This window comes from Pongo abelii, chromosome 5, assembly GCF_028885655.2.
Source record: "Pongo abelii isolate AG06213 chromosome 5, NHGRI_mPonAbe1-v2.0_pri, whole genome shotgun sequence".
Taxonomy (NCBI): domain Eukaryota; kingdom Metazoa; phylum Chordata; class Mammalia; order Primates; family Hominidae; genus Pongo; species Pongo abelii.
Window position 1 is genome coordinate 6,767,824 of NC_071990.2, and position 14,762 is coordinate 6,782,585.

General features: G+C 44.8%; 1 long non-coding RNA gene across 1 annotated transcript; it reads left to right on the forward strand.

Moving 5' to 3' along the window:
- The first annotated feature begins 1,717 nt into the window (after window positions 1–1,717).
- Window positions 1,718–11,809, forward strand: LOC129059867 (uncharacterized). Its single transcript, XR_008525955.2, has 3 exons — window positions 1,718–2,079; window positions 7,418–7,525; window positions 8,930–11,809. It is a non-coding gene; the product is annotated as an uncharacterized LOC129059867 (long non-coding RNA).
- The last annotated feature ends 2,953 nt before the right edge of the window (window positions 11,810–14,762 follow it).

Sequence of the window (14,762 nt, forward strand, 5' to 3'; positions counted from 1 at the left end):
CCCAACACTTTGGGAGGCTGTGGCAGGTGGGTCACTTGAGCCCAGGAGTTTGAGACCAGCTTGGGAAACATGGTGAGACACCATCTCTACAAAAAAAAAAAAAAAAAAAAAAAATAGCCAGGCATGGTGGCACATGCCTATAGTCCCACCTACTCAGGAAGCTGAAGTAGGAGGATCGCTTGAGACCTGGGAGATTGAGGCTACAGTGAGCCGAGATCGCACCACTGCATTCCAGCCTGGGTGACACAGAGACCCCATCTCAAAAAAGAAATCTGCCTTGGATGGTATACAAATGAATGAACATAGCCGTGTTCCAATAAAACTTTATTTACAAACCAGTCAGCAGACAGATCAGGCCTAAGAGCCATAGTTTACTGACTCCTGAATTAGGGGGTAATAAAGAGAAATCCATGTATTGAAAGAATGTTTAAGAGCTACAACTAGTAGAGCTTGGTGATTAATTGGCTTTGGGAAGCAGTCAAGTAGGTACCAGGGGCTGAAACAATCAGCACCCATGCCCATGAGTAGAGGCTGACCATGAGTCACTCGGAGATTCTCTATATCATCCTATTTCCAAGAAATCAGTGAAAAGTTGTGCAACTTTTTTAGTGTAATGTTAAAAAAAATTATTCTATATGTGGGATAAAATTGTCACAATGCTTAAGAAGATGGATAATAAAATCTCAATTTTCTTCTCCCTTGATCCCTGCTTCCCAGTTCCCCTGCTTGCCACCGTGCCACTTTCAACTTCATGCAGCCTCCAAGGGCACCAAGTTTCCATGGCATCCACATCTCCTCCAGGTACAGGAATTGGCTTTCTAGAGAGTCAGCCTCTTACCTGGCTGACTCTGAACTCGTGTGTTCCAGGGAAGAATGGCCTAAATTGCAATGAGGGAGAGAAAAGGATCCCCCTGCGGCCTTTCAGCCCAGGCGGGTCTGGGGCCTGCCTTGAATTATAGGGATCACACCCCTCTAGGCCTGAGAGCCGCTGAACGGCCCTATTAGTGTTTTCCTGCCCAGAAATATTTCCCTCCTCCAGCCTCCTCTGCCAGGTCTTCTACAAGGTGCCCCGTACCTTTCCTTTCACCCGACTCCTCCCCAAGTCACATAAAGCTGGGAGCAGGAGGCTCCTCAAGCCCCACTGAGAATCAGAAAATATCAGGGTGTGTGTGTGTGTGCTGGTGGGGGCAGTTGCCAAACTATGCCTGGAGGTGACAGCAGTGATGCCAGGACACGGGAGCCGATCTTGGGTCTTCACAGGGAGGGAGAAGTGCCAAATTCTCCAACAGTGCGCATCAGGCAGTGAGGTTAAAAATAATAATAAAATAAATTCTAAAATAAATAGGCCAGGCATGGTGGCTCACACTTGTAATCCCAGCACTTTGGGAGCCTGAGGCAGGAGAATCACTTGAGCCCAGGAGTTCATGACCAGCCTGGGCAACAGAGCGAGACCCCATCTTTAAAATAACATTACATTAAATTAATAAAACAGAATAAAATAAATTCAAAAAATAAAAATAAATTTAAAATTAAGTGAAATAAAATACCAAGTGGCCAGCGGTGGGCCTCAGCGTGTGGGGCAGGCAGGCAGGAGAGTGGCGGGAAGAGGGACTGCTCCTTCTGAGCACAGTCTCCAGAAGTGGCTCCTTGTCAACAATTGTAAAGGTCACATGCTGACGTGACAGTTGCTGAGGCTGTGATGCAAACGCACGCAGGAAGCATTGTGCAAGCAGGCTCTGGAGACCCGCAGGCTCCTGGGCAGAGGGCTGCCTTCTGTGTGGGCTTGCCCCTCACCACACCTGGCCAGGAGCCTCCTCCAGCCCTGTCACCCTTGTGTCAGAGCCTGGCCAGATGACAGACAGCCATGGGGTGCAGGCGAGACCCACTGAACTGGTAGCTGAGGACAGGTCCAGGTCCAGTGGCTGAGGGACTTCTCAGAGCAGGTACCACAACAGCTACCCAAGGACTCAGGACTTTTCTCCCACAGTCAGACTTGGTGATTGCATGAAGGAGCCCAGCCTTGGATGACCTTTCCCCGTGGCAAGGCACTAGGAGAGCACAGACCTCCCCACACAAACAGTAAGTCAGCATGTGGTTAAAAATGTAAATGTGCACTAGAGAGTTTAAAATATATCAACTGAAGGAGTAAAACCAGACTGTCTGCTTGTCTTGGATTCATTTTGTGCTGTACAAGGCTCAAAAGGAATCCAGATCCTGGCTGAAGAAGCCTTTTATGGGAGGCCCCGCCTTGACGGTGACAGGTTGAGACTTATTGCAAACCCGTGGTGGCCTCACCCACCAATTTCCTCTGCGGCTTCTTCCCCGTCCATGCTCCAGGCTGGCCAGCAAGCAGGCCGGGGGCCGGGGGCACACTAACTCCAGGCGTGACAACCAGATGCTTCCTGCAGCACCAGGCCTGTTCCAAGGCTGCATCCCAGAAGCCACTCCAGGCAGGCAGGATTTCTTCCCAACATCTTGGGAAACAGAACTTACACATTACCCCCAGCACACACACAGTACCTAGAACACTCTGGCTTCAATGCCACGCCCATCTCTGTCTGTGTCTACACTGTTTGGGGTTGATTGATAAGGCCCCAAATGCATTCCCACCAAGAGCTCATTTTGCAGACTCATCATATCACACCACACCAGGGGCACGTGCACGTTTTAGAACATGGTATCCTAGAGGTGACAGTGCCCTACCCCAGTGTTCATTCTTTGTTTATTTGTTCAAACTCCATGTGCATCCTATTGGCTTTCAGTAACACACAAGAGCTCGGGTAACAAGAAGAGAACTGTACCCAGATGATTAACTGGAACATCCACCCCCATCTTCCCCTCCTCCACCCCAGGCCATGTGCTTCACAGTCACGCAGGGGAGCTTCTGGAATGGACAGTGTTCCTGGTGTTGACTATAGCCGTGGGCCTCTGAGAAGCTGAAGCAGTGTTGGGCGGAGACAGCTTCAGGGTCACCAGGCCCAGCTAGAACTCCAGGCTGACCTCAGGGCAACGTCCAGCATCAAGATGAGCTCCTGGGGCATGAGGCTACGCAAGGCCTGAGACCCCACAGATGGAGGACGCTGGGCCACCTCGTGGGGCTCCTTCAGCAAGAGAGGAAAGCAGGCCAAGGCCAGAACCAGCTGCTGTCTGAAGATGGGAGGGGGGCGTGCAGGCCTGGCTCCAGCGCACAGTGAGCAGCAAACTCCAGCCTGTTAGATGCAGATGAAATTGGAGCCAAGCGCACCTTGATACCTCCAAGACACAACCCCTTACCAGACCCTAAACAAACCTTGTTGACAGAGCCAGACCGCCTCTATTTGAATCAGCTGCGTGGCCACGTGCCTGTCATTCGGTCTCTCTGTCCCCATTTCTACAACGTAAAACAGGAAAGTGAAACCCACGGGCAGCAGCCGCACGCGGGAGAGCTGGCACCGTCAGCCATGGCTGTGGTGACTCCCTGGGCCTTAAACGAGAAAAGAGTTCACACACCCAAATTCAGCACCTTCTTTCCTGTTCTCCTTTGAAGGAAACACTCTTCATATAAAAAGACGGGAAAAGAAACTCAAGACTTTTTCTTCTTTTGGTAGGGTCTCCAATTTAGAATCAGCATATCAGTATCTCTCTAAACCAATGCTTCTATTAAGGCAGAGTAAATGGGAAGAGAAATTCCATGGCCTGCATCTAGCTTGTCACTGCAAAGTGATTCACACAAACACACACTCACACTTTCACACACACGTGCACCTCTGATTGAAGCACTGCTGCTGAAATGATGAGACACGACTATGTAACCTCTGTTTTTCAATTAAGTGCAAAAAGCCAATTATTAATCTATGCCATAAACTTAAGTACAAGTGTAGTTGAAAGCAATGATGCCACAAAAGACCAGGTCACAGACTGACTGGGGGCCGCTCTCAACTTGTAAGCCTCTTGCCTCACTCCTCTGGCAGCTACAAGTCCTAAAAAATGTCAAATCTGCATTGTCCACTTGTTAGTACTGACTAAGCAGTCAAATATACTGCCACGCTGTGTGAGACTCCAAAAGCCACAAGGATGTACTCGCCCTTAGAGCATTAACATAAAACTTAATTAAGAACGCCTTGGGGCTGGGTGTGGTGGCTCACACCTGTAATCCCAGCACTTTGGGAGGCTGAGGTGGGCGGATCACGAAGTCAGGAGATCAAGACCACCCTGGCTAACACAGTGAAACCCCGTCTCTACTAAAAATACAAAAAAAAATAGCCGGCAGTGGTGGCACCCGCCTGTGGTCCCAGCTACTCGGGAGGCTGAGGCAGGAGAATGGCATGAACCCAGGAGGCGGAGCTTACGGTGAGTCGAGATCGCACCACTGCACCCCAGGCTGGGCGACAGAGCGAGACTCCATCTCAAAAAAAAAACAGAAACAAAAACAAAAAAAACACCTTGACTAGGCGCGGTGGCTCATGCTTGTAATCCCAGCACTTTAGGAGGCCAAGGCAGGCAGATCACGAGGTCAGGAGTTCGAGACCAGCCTGGTAAACATGGTGAAACTGCATGTCTACTAAAAATACAAAAAAAAAAAAAAAAAAAAAATTAGCCAGGCATGGTGGTGGGTGCCTGTAATCCCAGCTACTCGGGAGGCTGAGGCAGGAGAATCATTTGAACCCGGGAGGTGGATGTTGCAGTGAGCCTAGATCGCGCCATTGCACTCCAGCCTGGGAGACAGGGCGAGACTCTGTCTCAAAAAAAATAAATAAATAAAGAACACCTTAAAAGCAAGAAAATTTTGACACATGCTACAACATGGATGGACCTTGAGAACATTACGCTAAGATAAGCCAGACACAAAAGGACAGATACTGAATGATTCTGCTTACAGGAGGTACCTAGCGTCATCACATCCGTAGAAACAAAGTAGAAGTGTGGTCATCAGGGGCTGGAAGGAGAAGGGAAAGGGGACTTGGTGTTCAATTGGCACAAAGTTCCAGTCTTGCAAAATGAAAAGAATTCTGGAGATGGATGGCGGTGGTGTTAGCACGACAATGTGAATGTGCTTAATGCTGCTAAACTGCCAGTGCTCATGCCTGCAGTCCCAGCAACTCGGGAGGCTGAGGTAGGAGGATCACTTAAGCGCAGGAGGTCAAGGCTGCAGTGAGCTGTGAGCGTGCCACTGCACTTGAGCCAGTAAGACTCTGTCTCTAAAAAAACAAACTGCTACACTGTATACTTTAAAATGGTTAAGATAGTAAGTGGGGTTTTTTTAAATTTTATTTTTGAGAAGGAGTGTCACCCAGGCTGGAATGCAGTGGCGCAATCTTGGCTCACTGCAACCTCTGCCTCCCAGGTTCAAGGGGTTCTCCTGCCTCAGCCTCCCAAGTAGCTGGGATTACAGGCATGCGCCACCACACCCAGCTAATTTTTGTATTTTTAGTAGAGACAGGGTTTCGCCATGTTGGCCATGCTGGTCTCTAACTCCCGACCTCAGGTGATCCACCTGCCTCAGCCTCCCAAAGTGCTGGGATTACAGGTGTGAGCCACCATGCCCGGCCAGTAAATTTTATGTTATATGCTCTTTACCATAGTTTTTAAAAGAGAAAATAAATTAGAACAAATCATCCCGTGAAGTTAAGAGGTAAGCAGTGCAGCATGGACCAGCAGATCCTGGGAGTTGTGGAAGTCAGGGAAGGCTCCCTGGAAGAGGGGGAGCTCATGTGGTTGTCCACACCCCCCGTAATAAGCCAGGAAGGACTACCTACCAAAGTGTGAAGGCTGTCCTTAAACCTAATGATGTCCATGGGAATGGAGAGCCAGGCCTCAACTATCAAGGAAGCTGCATCACCACCGTTTGTCCATCACCAAGGCATAGCATGGTATGGCCAGCGTGATCACGTGACCCATATTCTGAGACCAGGCCAAGAGTGAAGGGCACTGTTGATAATTACAGTGGACAACAGCATATGGTCTCCTGGGATATAGCAGGAACAGCCCAGGCTTGGGAGTCAGGCAGACCTGGTTTCAAATCCTAGCTTAGGCACATACTTGGGCACATTTCTTTCTGCCTCAGAGCCTCAGTTTCCCCTCCTGTAACATTTCTATCTCGTAAGGTTATTGTGAGTAACAAAAATAAGATGAGAAAAACTTCCAGTCCAGGGCCTGACAAGTCCTAAGTATTACAAGCCTGTAATCTCTTATCTGCAATTCTGGGAAACTAGGTTCAGAGAGAGGAAAATTGAGGTTTTATTGTGCACCCTGTTATCTATTATGAATTTTTTACCCTACTTATAAATTTTTTAAGATTAAACCAAAAGTGCCCCCCACCCGACAAGGAAGCACAGCCACAGGAGTCTCTAAGTTACCCTGGGAGAGCTGGGTCCTGTCCCACTGCTAATACAATTCACACAGGCAGGTCCAGGGGCTTCACCCACTTTCAGGCTCCTCGTGTGTACCACAGAGGTGCCTTCAGAGATTCCAGCTACAGATCAGTTGGGAAAACAGTTCCCAGTCTAGGTCTTCAACAGAGGGGATGGAACGTGGGGAACTGGTTGCAAAGACGTTGGAGTTGCTGAAAAGTCAAATGGGGTAGTGAGGCAACCCAGAAAGAAATAACAGGAAGAAGTTAAGAAGTTTCTACCCACTCTGGGCTTGGAAAGGGGATGTTATCTGAACCCAAATCCTGCACTGTCTGGTAGGAATTGGAAGGATGGAGGGAAGGGCCACCCAGCCACAGAGGACCAGTGCCAAGGACCCTGACCAGGCTGCAGAGAGACAGAGAAACGCTCTGGATCTCCCGTCCCCTAGCCCTTCGGTTTATCTTCACTGACTCCCTGGGCGGAGGCCAGCCAGAAGCCAGGAGCAAGGGGACCTGGGAAATGTAGTTCTCAGAAGACAGAGCCCTGCAGTCCAAAGCAGAGCAGGGCAATCCAGGAAAACGACCACCACAGTGCAGCCACAGCAGCTGGGGTCGTCCCCCGCTCAGAAGGGATCTTTCCACTTTTGTTTGGCATTTCTGCTTCCCTGGTATTTCTGTTTTAGATGCCCCATATGCAAACTAATTAAATTCAAAGTTTCATGGAAGAGAAACTTTTTAATTAGCCTGGAAATCTCACACTTGGGGCCTGTCCATCACTTCTGAATCCCCCAAGCAGATTTGCGTCCTCTGACTCCCCTCGCCAGACTGAGCATCTCACAGCCAACACCTGCTCTGCAAGGCAGGCTGTGCTAGGCAGGTGTGCGATGCTGGGGACACAGAGAGAGCTGGATTCCACCTGGCTGCTGGGGGAGGAGGCAGCGGCACAACAGGTTCCCGCACCACCTGGAGAGCCAGGCGCATTACTTCCTCCAGCAGGGCTGGGCTTCCAGGTACAGAGACCAGAGGTCACTGTGGTCCAACGGGCTGAGCCGTAGATTAGGAACTCAATTGTTCTTTGTTTAAATCCAGCTGAGGCACCCAACCTTGCGTGACCTTGAGCCAGACACAACTCTTAGGATGCAACCTGCTTTACAAGATGAGAAAGACACGAGTAAAAACGTCAGCAGACTCTGGAAGGTAAATGAACAATCCTGATAACGCCCAGCCCTTCCCCCGAGGCGGGCTTTTAAGCACCATCTTGCTTGTCCTTGAAATCATCCTTGTGAAGGCAGGGAGAGGGAGGACCATTATCTCCATCTTACAGAGAGAGAAACCAGGCACTGAAAATAGACAGCAACCCGCACAGCGGGTCATGCTGGCATTAGACTCAAGGCCACACGAATGTTGGCCCTGACCTGTTTCTTCTGCCCCATGGAGGACCAGTTATTTCCTTAGCCCAGGGGCCCCAGTGACTCAAGGAAGGTCTGGAGGGAGACACTGTTTTTAGGTCTAAAAAGGGGAGAGGAAACAAGAGAGAAGAAGAGGGAGCAAAAGAAAAAGGGAAGGGGGGAAAGCAGAGATAAAGATGGGACCTGGAAGGGGCAGGGTAGACACTAACAGGTTGCCAGGACTCTTAATGACAGCACATGTGAGAACCTGGCTTGGCAACCTCGGTTTTACCAGCCTTAAAGGCTTCCATGCCCTTCCATCATCACCCAGCATTACTGGAAATTCGCTAGGGTTATACATTCAGAAGAATACACAGCCACTCCCCTTCATTTCTGAGCAGGGGTAGCTCCCATATCCGTCAGCCTTTTTCCTCCCCTCAGGGCCCGGTTTACGACACTTCAGGTTTTGTTCTCTGTTGTCAGGTGCTATTGTGTAAGGTGGGAGAACAGATACTCCTGTGGGTGTGCTAGAGCTGAAACACATTTATCTAAATTTGAGCAGCGGGTGCTTTCACACACAGGAAGAGTGGTATCTGGTACCTTCCTGTAGGGCTGCAAGGGTCCTCACCTTTCCGCCCACAGCAGCAGATCTGGGCCCATGTCGAAGACAAGCCCTTACTGCACTTGGGCAGCTATAATTTACCAGGCACGTCAAGGGTTGGGAAAGCTGTGACTAATGAGTCTAGCTTGTGCAAGACTCATCCTCTTACCTCTCTCTCACCATCACATCCCCAGCCCCACTAAAGAGTAGGATTCTGGCTAAGTCTTTGGCTAAGACGACAAATGGCAGCCCCTCTTGTTGAGACATCCTAATGACACCACTGGATCCGGAAGATGCACACGAACTCCACTTTTGCTAGCTTGCAGCCCCAAGGGTGTTCCCGAAAGTGGACCTTTATAACAGAACAGCTTCCTGGACTACAGGCAGAGCTGTATCACTGCATCCAGGCCATAATTCTGATTGCCCCCAATAAACTGGGAAACTCACTCCTCAGGATGCCCACCTTGCTGTTTGCCATCATGGATATGCACTGAAGTTGCTCACCTACATTGTTACAGATAAACCACAGGCCACAGTTGCAGCACTCTTCTCGGGGTGTGGAGGGGAAATGACATTTATTCTTTGATTAATGTTGTCTCTCTCTGTTCCCAGAGTCAGTAAACAAACAAGCTGTCCTTGGAGCAAGCAAGCGCTTCCCTTTCGGCATCTCCCCCTCTCTGAGCGGCAGCCCTGCAAGGCCAATAGTCATCCCTCAGCTGTGTACAGGACAGGCATTCTTGGACCTCAGAGTCCTGCAGTAGCATTTTGAGGACACCAAGTTATTGATGGGGACAGGTGCTCATAATTCAGCATAACCCACTCAAGCCGTGTTTCACTTTTTCTGGAAACCTCTTGATTTAGGAATGAAAGCCCCTGGCTCCCCCTGGGCTGGGCTGGCCAGTAAACATCTCAGTCTGAGTTTGCCAAGGTGGGTTGCTAAATTTAATTGCCAGTTTCCACACCATGTGATGGTGTGTGACAGGCCAGCTCACCCTGCGAGTTAGCCAAGGGGTTTTAAATAAATGCTTTCTGACGGAAAGGATGATAAAGGTTCCTATTATTCACCAGTGAGCCTGGAGACTGAGCTGGTCCAGTTTTTACGACTGAGCCACAGCAATGTCAATCTCATGCGCTCTGTCACTACTTCCCACTGTGGCTTGACTAGGACAGCCTTAAGGGGCCTGCAGAAAGAGCTCCAGCCGGATAGTCAGGAGACCTTTGCCAGCCCGATCTGTCCAAGGTTTCTGTGACCTTGGAAGGCAAATAGCTCTACGGGCCAGCGTCAGCCTCTGCGTCTGCAGAGAGAAGTGCCTCACAGGTCGTGCTTGGGACTTTCAGGAAGCATGTTATAGATATGCAAAGGCATTGCTGTTGGTGAAACATCCGCGGAACACCAGGCAACAAACCACCAAAAGCAGCATTTTTCTTGCTCCGATCCTTTAAAATATCGATGGCGATAAACTGATGCTGCTATTTGTGTTTTCCTTGACTATTTCCTTACGAAGCCCTGCAGTCACTGAATGCTCACTCAACCTTCCTTCAAAAGTGATTCAACGTGTGGCCTGAGAAACGGCAGCATCAGCCTCACCTGGGCGTTGGTGAGAACTGCAGCATCTTGGCCTCTCCTGCTGAATCAGAGCGCGCTGCTTAACACGCTCCCGGGTGACTCGTACGTAGTCAGTGCTGGGAAGCACTGGTCTACAGTCATGTTTCTCAAGCTTGAATGCACATCCGAATCCCCCAGAAGGCTTGCTAAAACCTTGCTGGGCCCCACCCCCACGTTTCTGATTCAGCAGGTGTGGGTCGGGGTCTGCGAACTTGCATTTTTAGAAAGTTTTCTGGTGATGGTGATGCCTCTGGTCCAGGACCACACCTTGAGAACTTCTGGTCTTTCTTGAGCAGCTGTTTAGTGATACCTTCATTCCCACGTCACTAAGGGTGCATAACATCTCTTCATTATGTACTCTGGCTTCCTCAATCCCTGGAATTACTGTGGTATCCTCTTGATATGTCTTCATTTCTTCCTCTTTAATCATCCTTGATCTCCTCCTTGATTTCAGTATGTGTTTATCTCTCTTTCATTAGGAAGCTCTAGACACAGAAAACCAGACAGCTCGGTGCTGTGCACAAATGGGAGGACTTCACGAAAATCCTACTTTTTTCTCCCATGTAGTTGTTCTAAAATTCCACTTGTTTTTGTTTGTTTGTTTGAGATGGAGTCTCTGTCGCCCAGGCTGGGGTGCAGTGGCGCAATCTCTGCTCACTGCAACCTCCACATCCCGGGTTCAAGCAACTCCCCTGCCTCAGCTTCCTGAGTAGCTGGGATTACAAGCGCCCGCCACCATGCCCAGCTAATTTTTGTATTTTTAGTAGAGACGGGGTTTTGCCATGTTGCCCAGGCTGGTCTCAAACTCCTCACCTCAGGTGATCCACCCACCTTGGCCTCCGAAAATGCTGGTGTTCTAGGCGTGAGCCACTGCGCCCAGCCCAAATTCCACTTGTTTCTTTTTTTCAGCCAGAGTTATACACTGCTGGCCCATAAGGAACTTGTTACAATGTGACTACTACAGAATAACCAAATCGATTTGCTGCAGTACAATTTTTTTTATTTTTAAACCACACAAGCAATACAGTGACACATTTGATTAAAGCAATCAACACCGGGCCGGGCACGGTGATTCACGCCTATAATCCCAGCACTTTGAGACACCAAGGCGAGTGGCTCGCATGAGCCCAGGAGTTTGAGACCAGCCTGGGCAACATGGAAAAACCCCATCTCTACAATAAAATACAAAAATTAGCCTGTTGTGGTGGCGTGCACCTGTGATCTCAGCTACTCGGGAGGTTGAGGCTGGAGGATTGCTTAAACCCGTGAGGCGGAAGTTGCAGTGAACTGAATTTGCACCACTGTGCTCCAGCCTAGGTGACAGAGCAAGACCCTGTCTCCAAAAAAAAAAAAATAAACACTGAAGAATAATGAACTAAACCTTTATGCCCCACACCCTCCCCATCTCCTAGTCCACGCTCCTCCTCAGAGTTAATAAACATTGGCAGCTAGGTGTGTGTCTTCCATGCCTTTTTATATGCATATATATACCTACACATTTACATGCAGAAATATGTTTTGGATTTTAAAAGAAATTACAAGTACTGTTAATAAAACTTCCTTTTATTAATAAACAATATTTTTCAGAGATGATTTCTAATCAATAAATAGACTACATTCTTTTTTAAGGCTGCATGGCAGTCGGGTACAGTGGCTCAGTGCCTTGGGAGGCTGAGGCGGGAGGATTGATGCCAGGAGTTTGAGACCAGCCTGGTCAACATAGAGAGACTCTATCTTTACAAAAAATTAAAAAAATTTACCAGGCATGGTTGTGCATGCCTACAGTCCCAGCTACTCATGAGGCTAACACGGGAGAATTGCTTGAGCCTAGGGGTTTGAGGTTGCAGTGAGCCGTGACCACACCACTGCACTCCAGCATGGGCAACAGAGTGGGACCTTGTGTCTACAAATAATAATAATAATAATAAATACATACATTTTTAAAAAATGCCTGTCACTGGAAATGTAAGGAAAAAAGAAAAAAGGCTGTACGCCTATATTTTATGTTATGGACATACTACAATTTATTTAGCCATACCCCTGCTGATGGCCACTTACATTATTGCCAATAGTTTACCATTACAAACAATATTAAATTAGCACTCTCACGAGATTCAACTAAGAAGTCGGCCTCCAAATAGGCTGTATCAATTTACATTACTACCCCCCACGATGAACATGCTTATTTTACATGGAATCAACATAAATGCCCATCAATGACAGATTGGATACAGAAAATGTGATACACATACACCATGGAATACTATGCAGCCATGAAAAGAATGAGATCAAGTATTTTGCGGGAACATGGATGGAGCTGGAGGCTATTATCCTCAGCAAACTAATGCAGGATCAGAAAACCAAATACTGCATGTTCTCACTTATAAATGGGAGCCAAATAATAATAACTTATGAACACACAGAAGGAAACAACAGACACTGGGGTCTACTTGATGGGGGAGAGTAAGAGGAGGGAGAGGAGCAGAAAAGATAACTATGGGATACTGGGCTTAATACCCGGGTGATGAAATAATCTATACAACAAACATTCTTGACATTTGTTTACTATGTAACAAACCCTCACATGTACCCCGGAACCTAAAATAAAAGTTTAAAAAATTAAATTAAACAAAGAAAAAGACAGTGCTTATTTTAACCTTCTCACCAATACTGCCTATTACCAATCTTTCACATCTTTACCAATATATTGAGGCTATCTCATTCTCTAAACTTGGTTTTATCTGAGGACTACTTGAAGTTAAATATTTCTCTGTAAGATTATCAGCCATTTTATTTCTCTTTCTATAATTACTCATTCAGATCCTCTGTCCTTTCTCTATTGGCTTGTTGGTTTTTTCTGTTTTTTTGTTTGTTTGTTTTTGGTTTTCTTTTGCAGTAGGGAACACAGGAGCAATAGTCTGGGTATTAATCTTTGGTCTATTAAAAAAAAGTCATAAAGTTTTGTCCAAGTCTCTTACTTGACTTTTAATAGCATGCTTTATTTTATCTTTTGTCGTATAAAACTTCTAGTTTTCATATAGTCCATAATCCGCTTTGGCCACCCAAAGTGCTGGGATTACAGGCGTGAGCCACAGTGCCCGGCCAATGAAGCAGAATTTTTAGCCAGATGTGTGTGATACACCAAACCAAAGTGAATGGAATTGAATGACCCTGGAACTTGCTTCATCTGATAGGATGCATTAGATAGAAGGTGATAGAATATCTCTTCCCAGATGGTGAATAAACTTTTTTTAGTGACCAACATGTTCATGTTCACTAAACACAATGTCTTTCTGCTTTGACAGTGCTGGAAGTAACTATTCTTAACTTCGTCCTCCCTTTTGGCACCCCCAGAGGCTGAGGCCCCTGCTGTTTGCCCATGGTGACAAGATGATGCACTATTTGTGGTCAATCCCATTTAAGAAGGGCTGCTTCCTAAAGGTATCTAAGAAAAGAACTTAATTTCCTTAGTCCTAGAAGTGTATGAAGCAACAAGTGGCTTAGTTTCTAGTCCCAGCTCTGCCAACTCCTAGCTGCTGTCCTTGTACAGAATTACTTCACTTCTATAAGCCTCAGTTTCTTCATTTGTAACCTACTTACTTCTGGTTAAAGGTTGATCATCATGTACATAAAAAATACAAGGCCAGGTGTGGTAGCTCCTGCCTGTAATCCCAGGACTTTGGGAGGCCAAGGTGTACAGATCACAAGGTTAGGAGTTCGAGATAAGCCTGGCCAAAATGGTGAAACACCGTCTCTACTAAAAATACAAAAATTAGCCTGGTGTGGTGGCTGGCACCTGTAGTTTCAGCTACTCAAGAGTCTGAGGCAGGAGAATCGCTTGAACCCAGGAGGCAGAGGTTGCAGTGAGCTGAGATCGCCCCACTGCACTCCAGCCTGGGCAACAGTGCAAGACTCCATCTCAAAATAAACAAACAAACATATATATATTTTATATATATATTTATATTTATATATTTATATATTTTATATATATATTTATATTTATATATTTATATATTTATATATATTTATTTATATTTATATTTATATATTTATATATATTTATATATATTTATATTTATATATTTATATATATTTATATATTTATATTTATATATTTATATATATTTATATTTATATATTTATATATTTATATATTTATATATATTTATATATTTATATTTATATATTTATATATATTTATATATTTATATATATTTATATTTATATATTTATATATTTATATATTTATATTTATATATTTATATATATTTATATTTATATATTTATATATTTATATTTATATTTATATATTTATATATTTATATATATTTATATATTTATATATATTTATATATTTATATATTTATATATTTATATTGATATATTTTTATATTTATATATTTATATTTATATATTTATATTTATATATTTATATATATTTATATTTATATATTTATATTTATATATTTATATATATTTATATTTATATATTTATATATATTTATATTTATATATTTATATATATTTATATTTATATATTTATATATTTATATTGATATATTTTTATATTTATATATTTATATTGATATATTTTTATATTTATATATTTATATTTATATATATTTATATTTATATTTATATATATTTATATTTATATATTTATATTTATATATATTTATATTTATATATTTATATATTTATATTTATATATTTATATATATTTATATTTATATATTTATATATTTATATTTATATATTTATATATATTTATATTTTTATATTTATATATATTTATATTTTTATATTTATATATTTATATATATTTATATATATGGG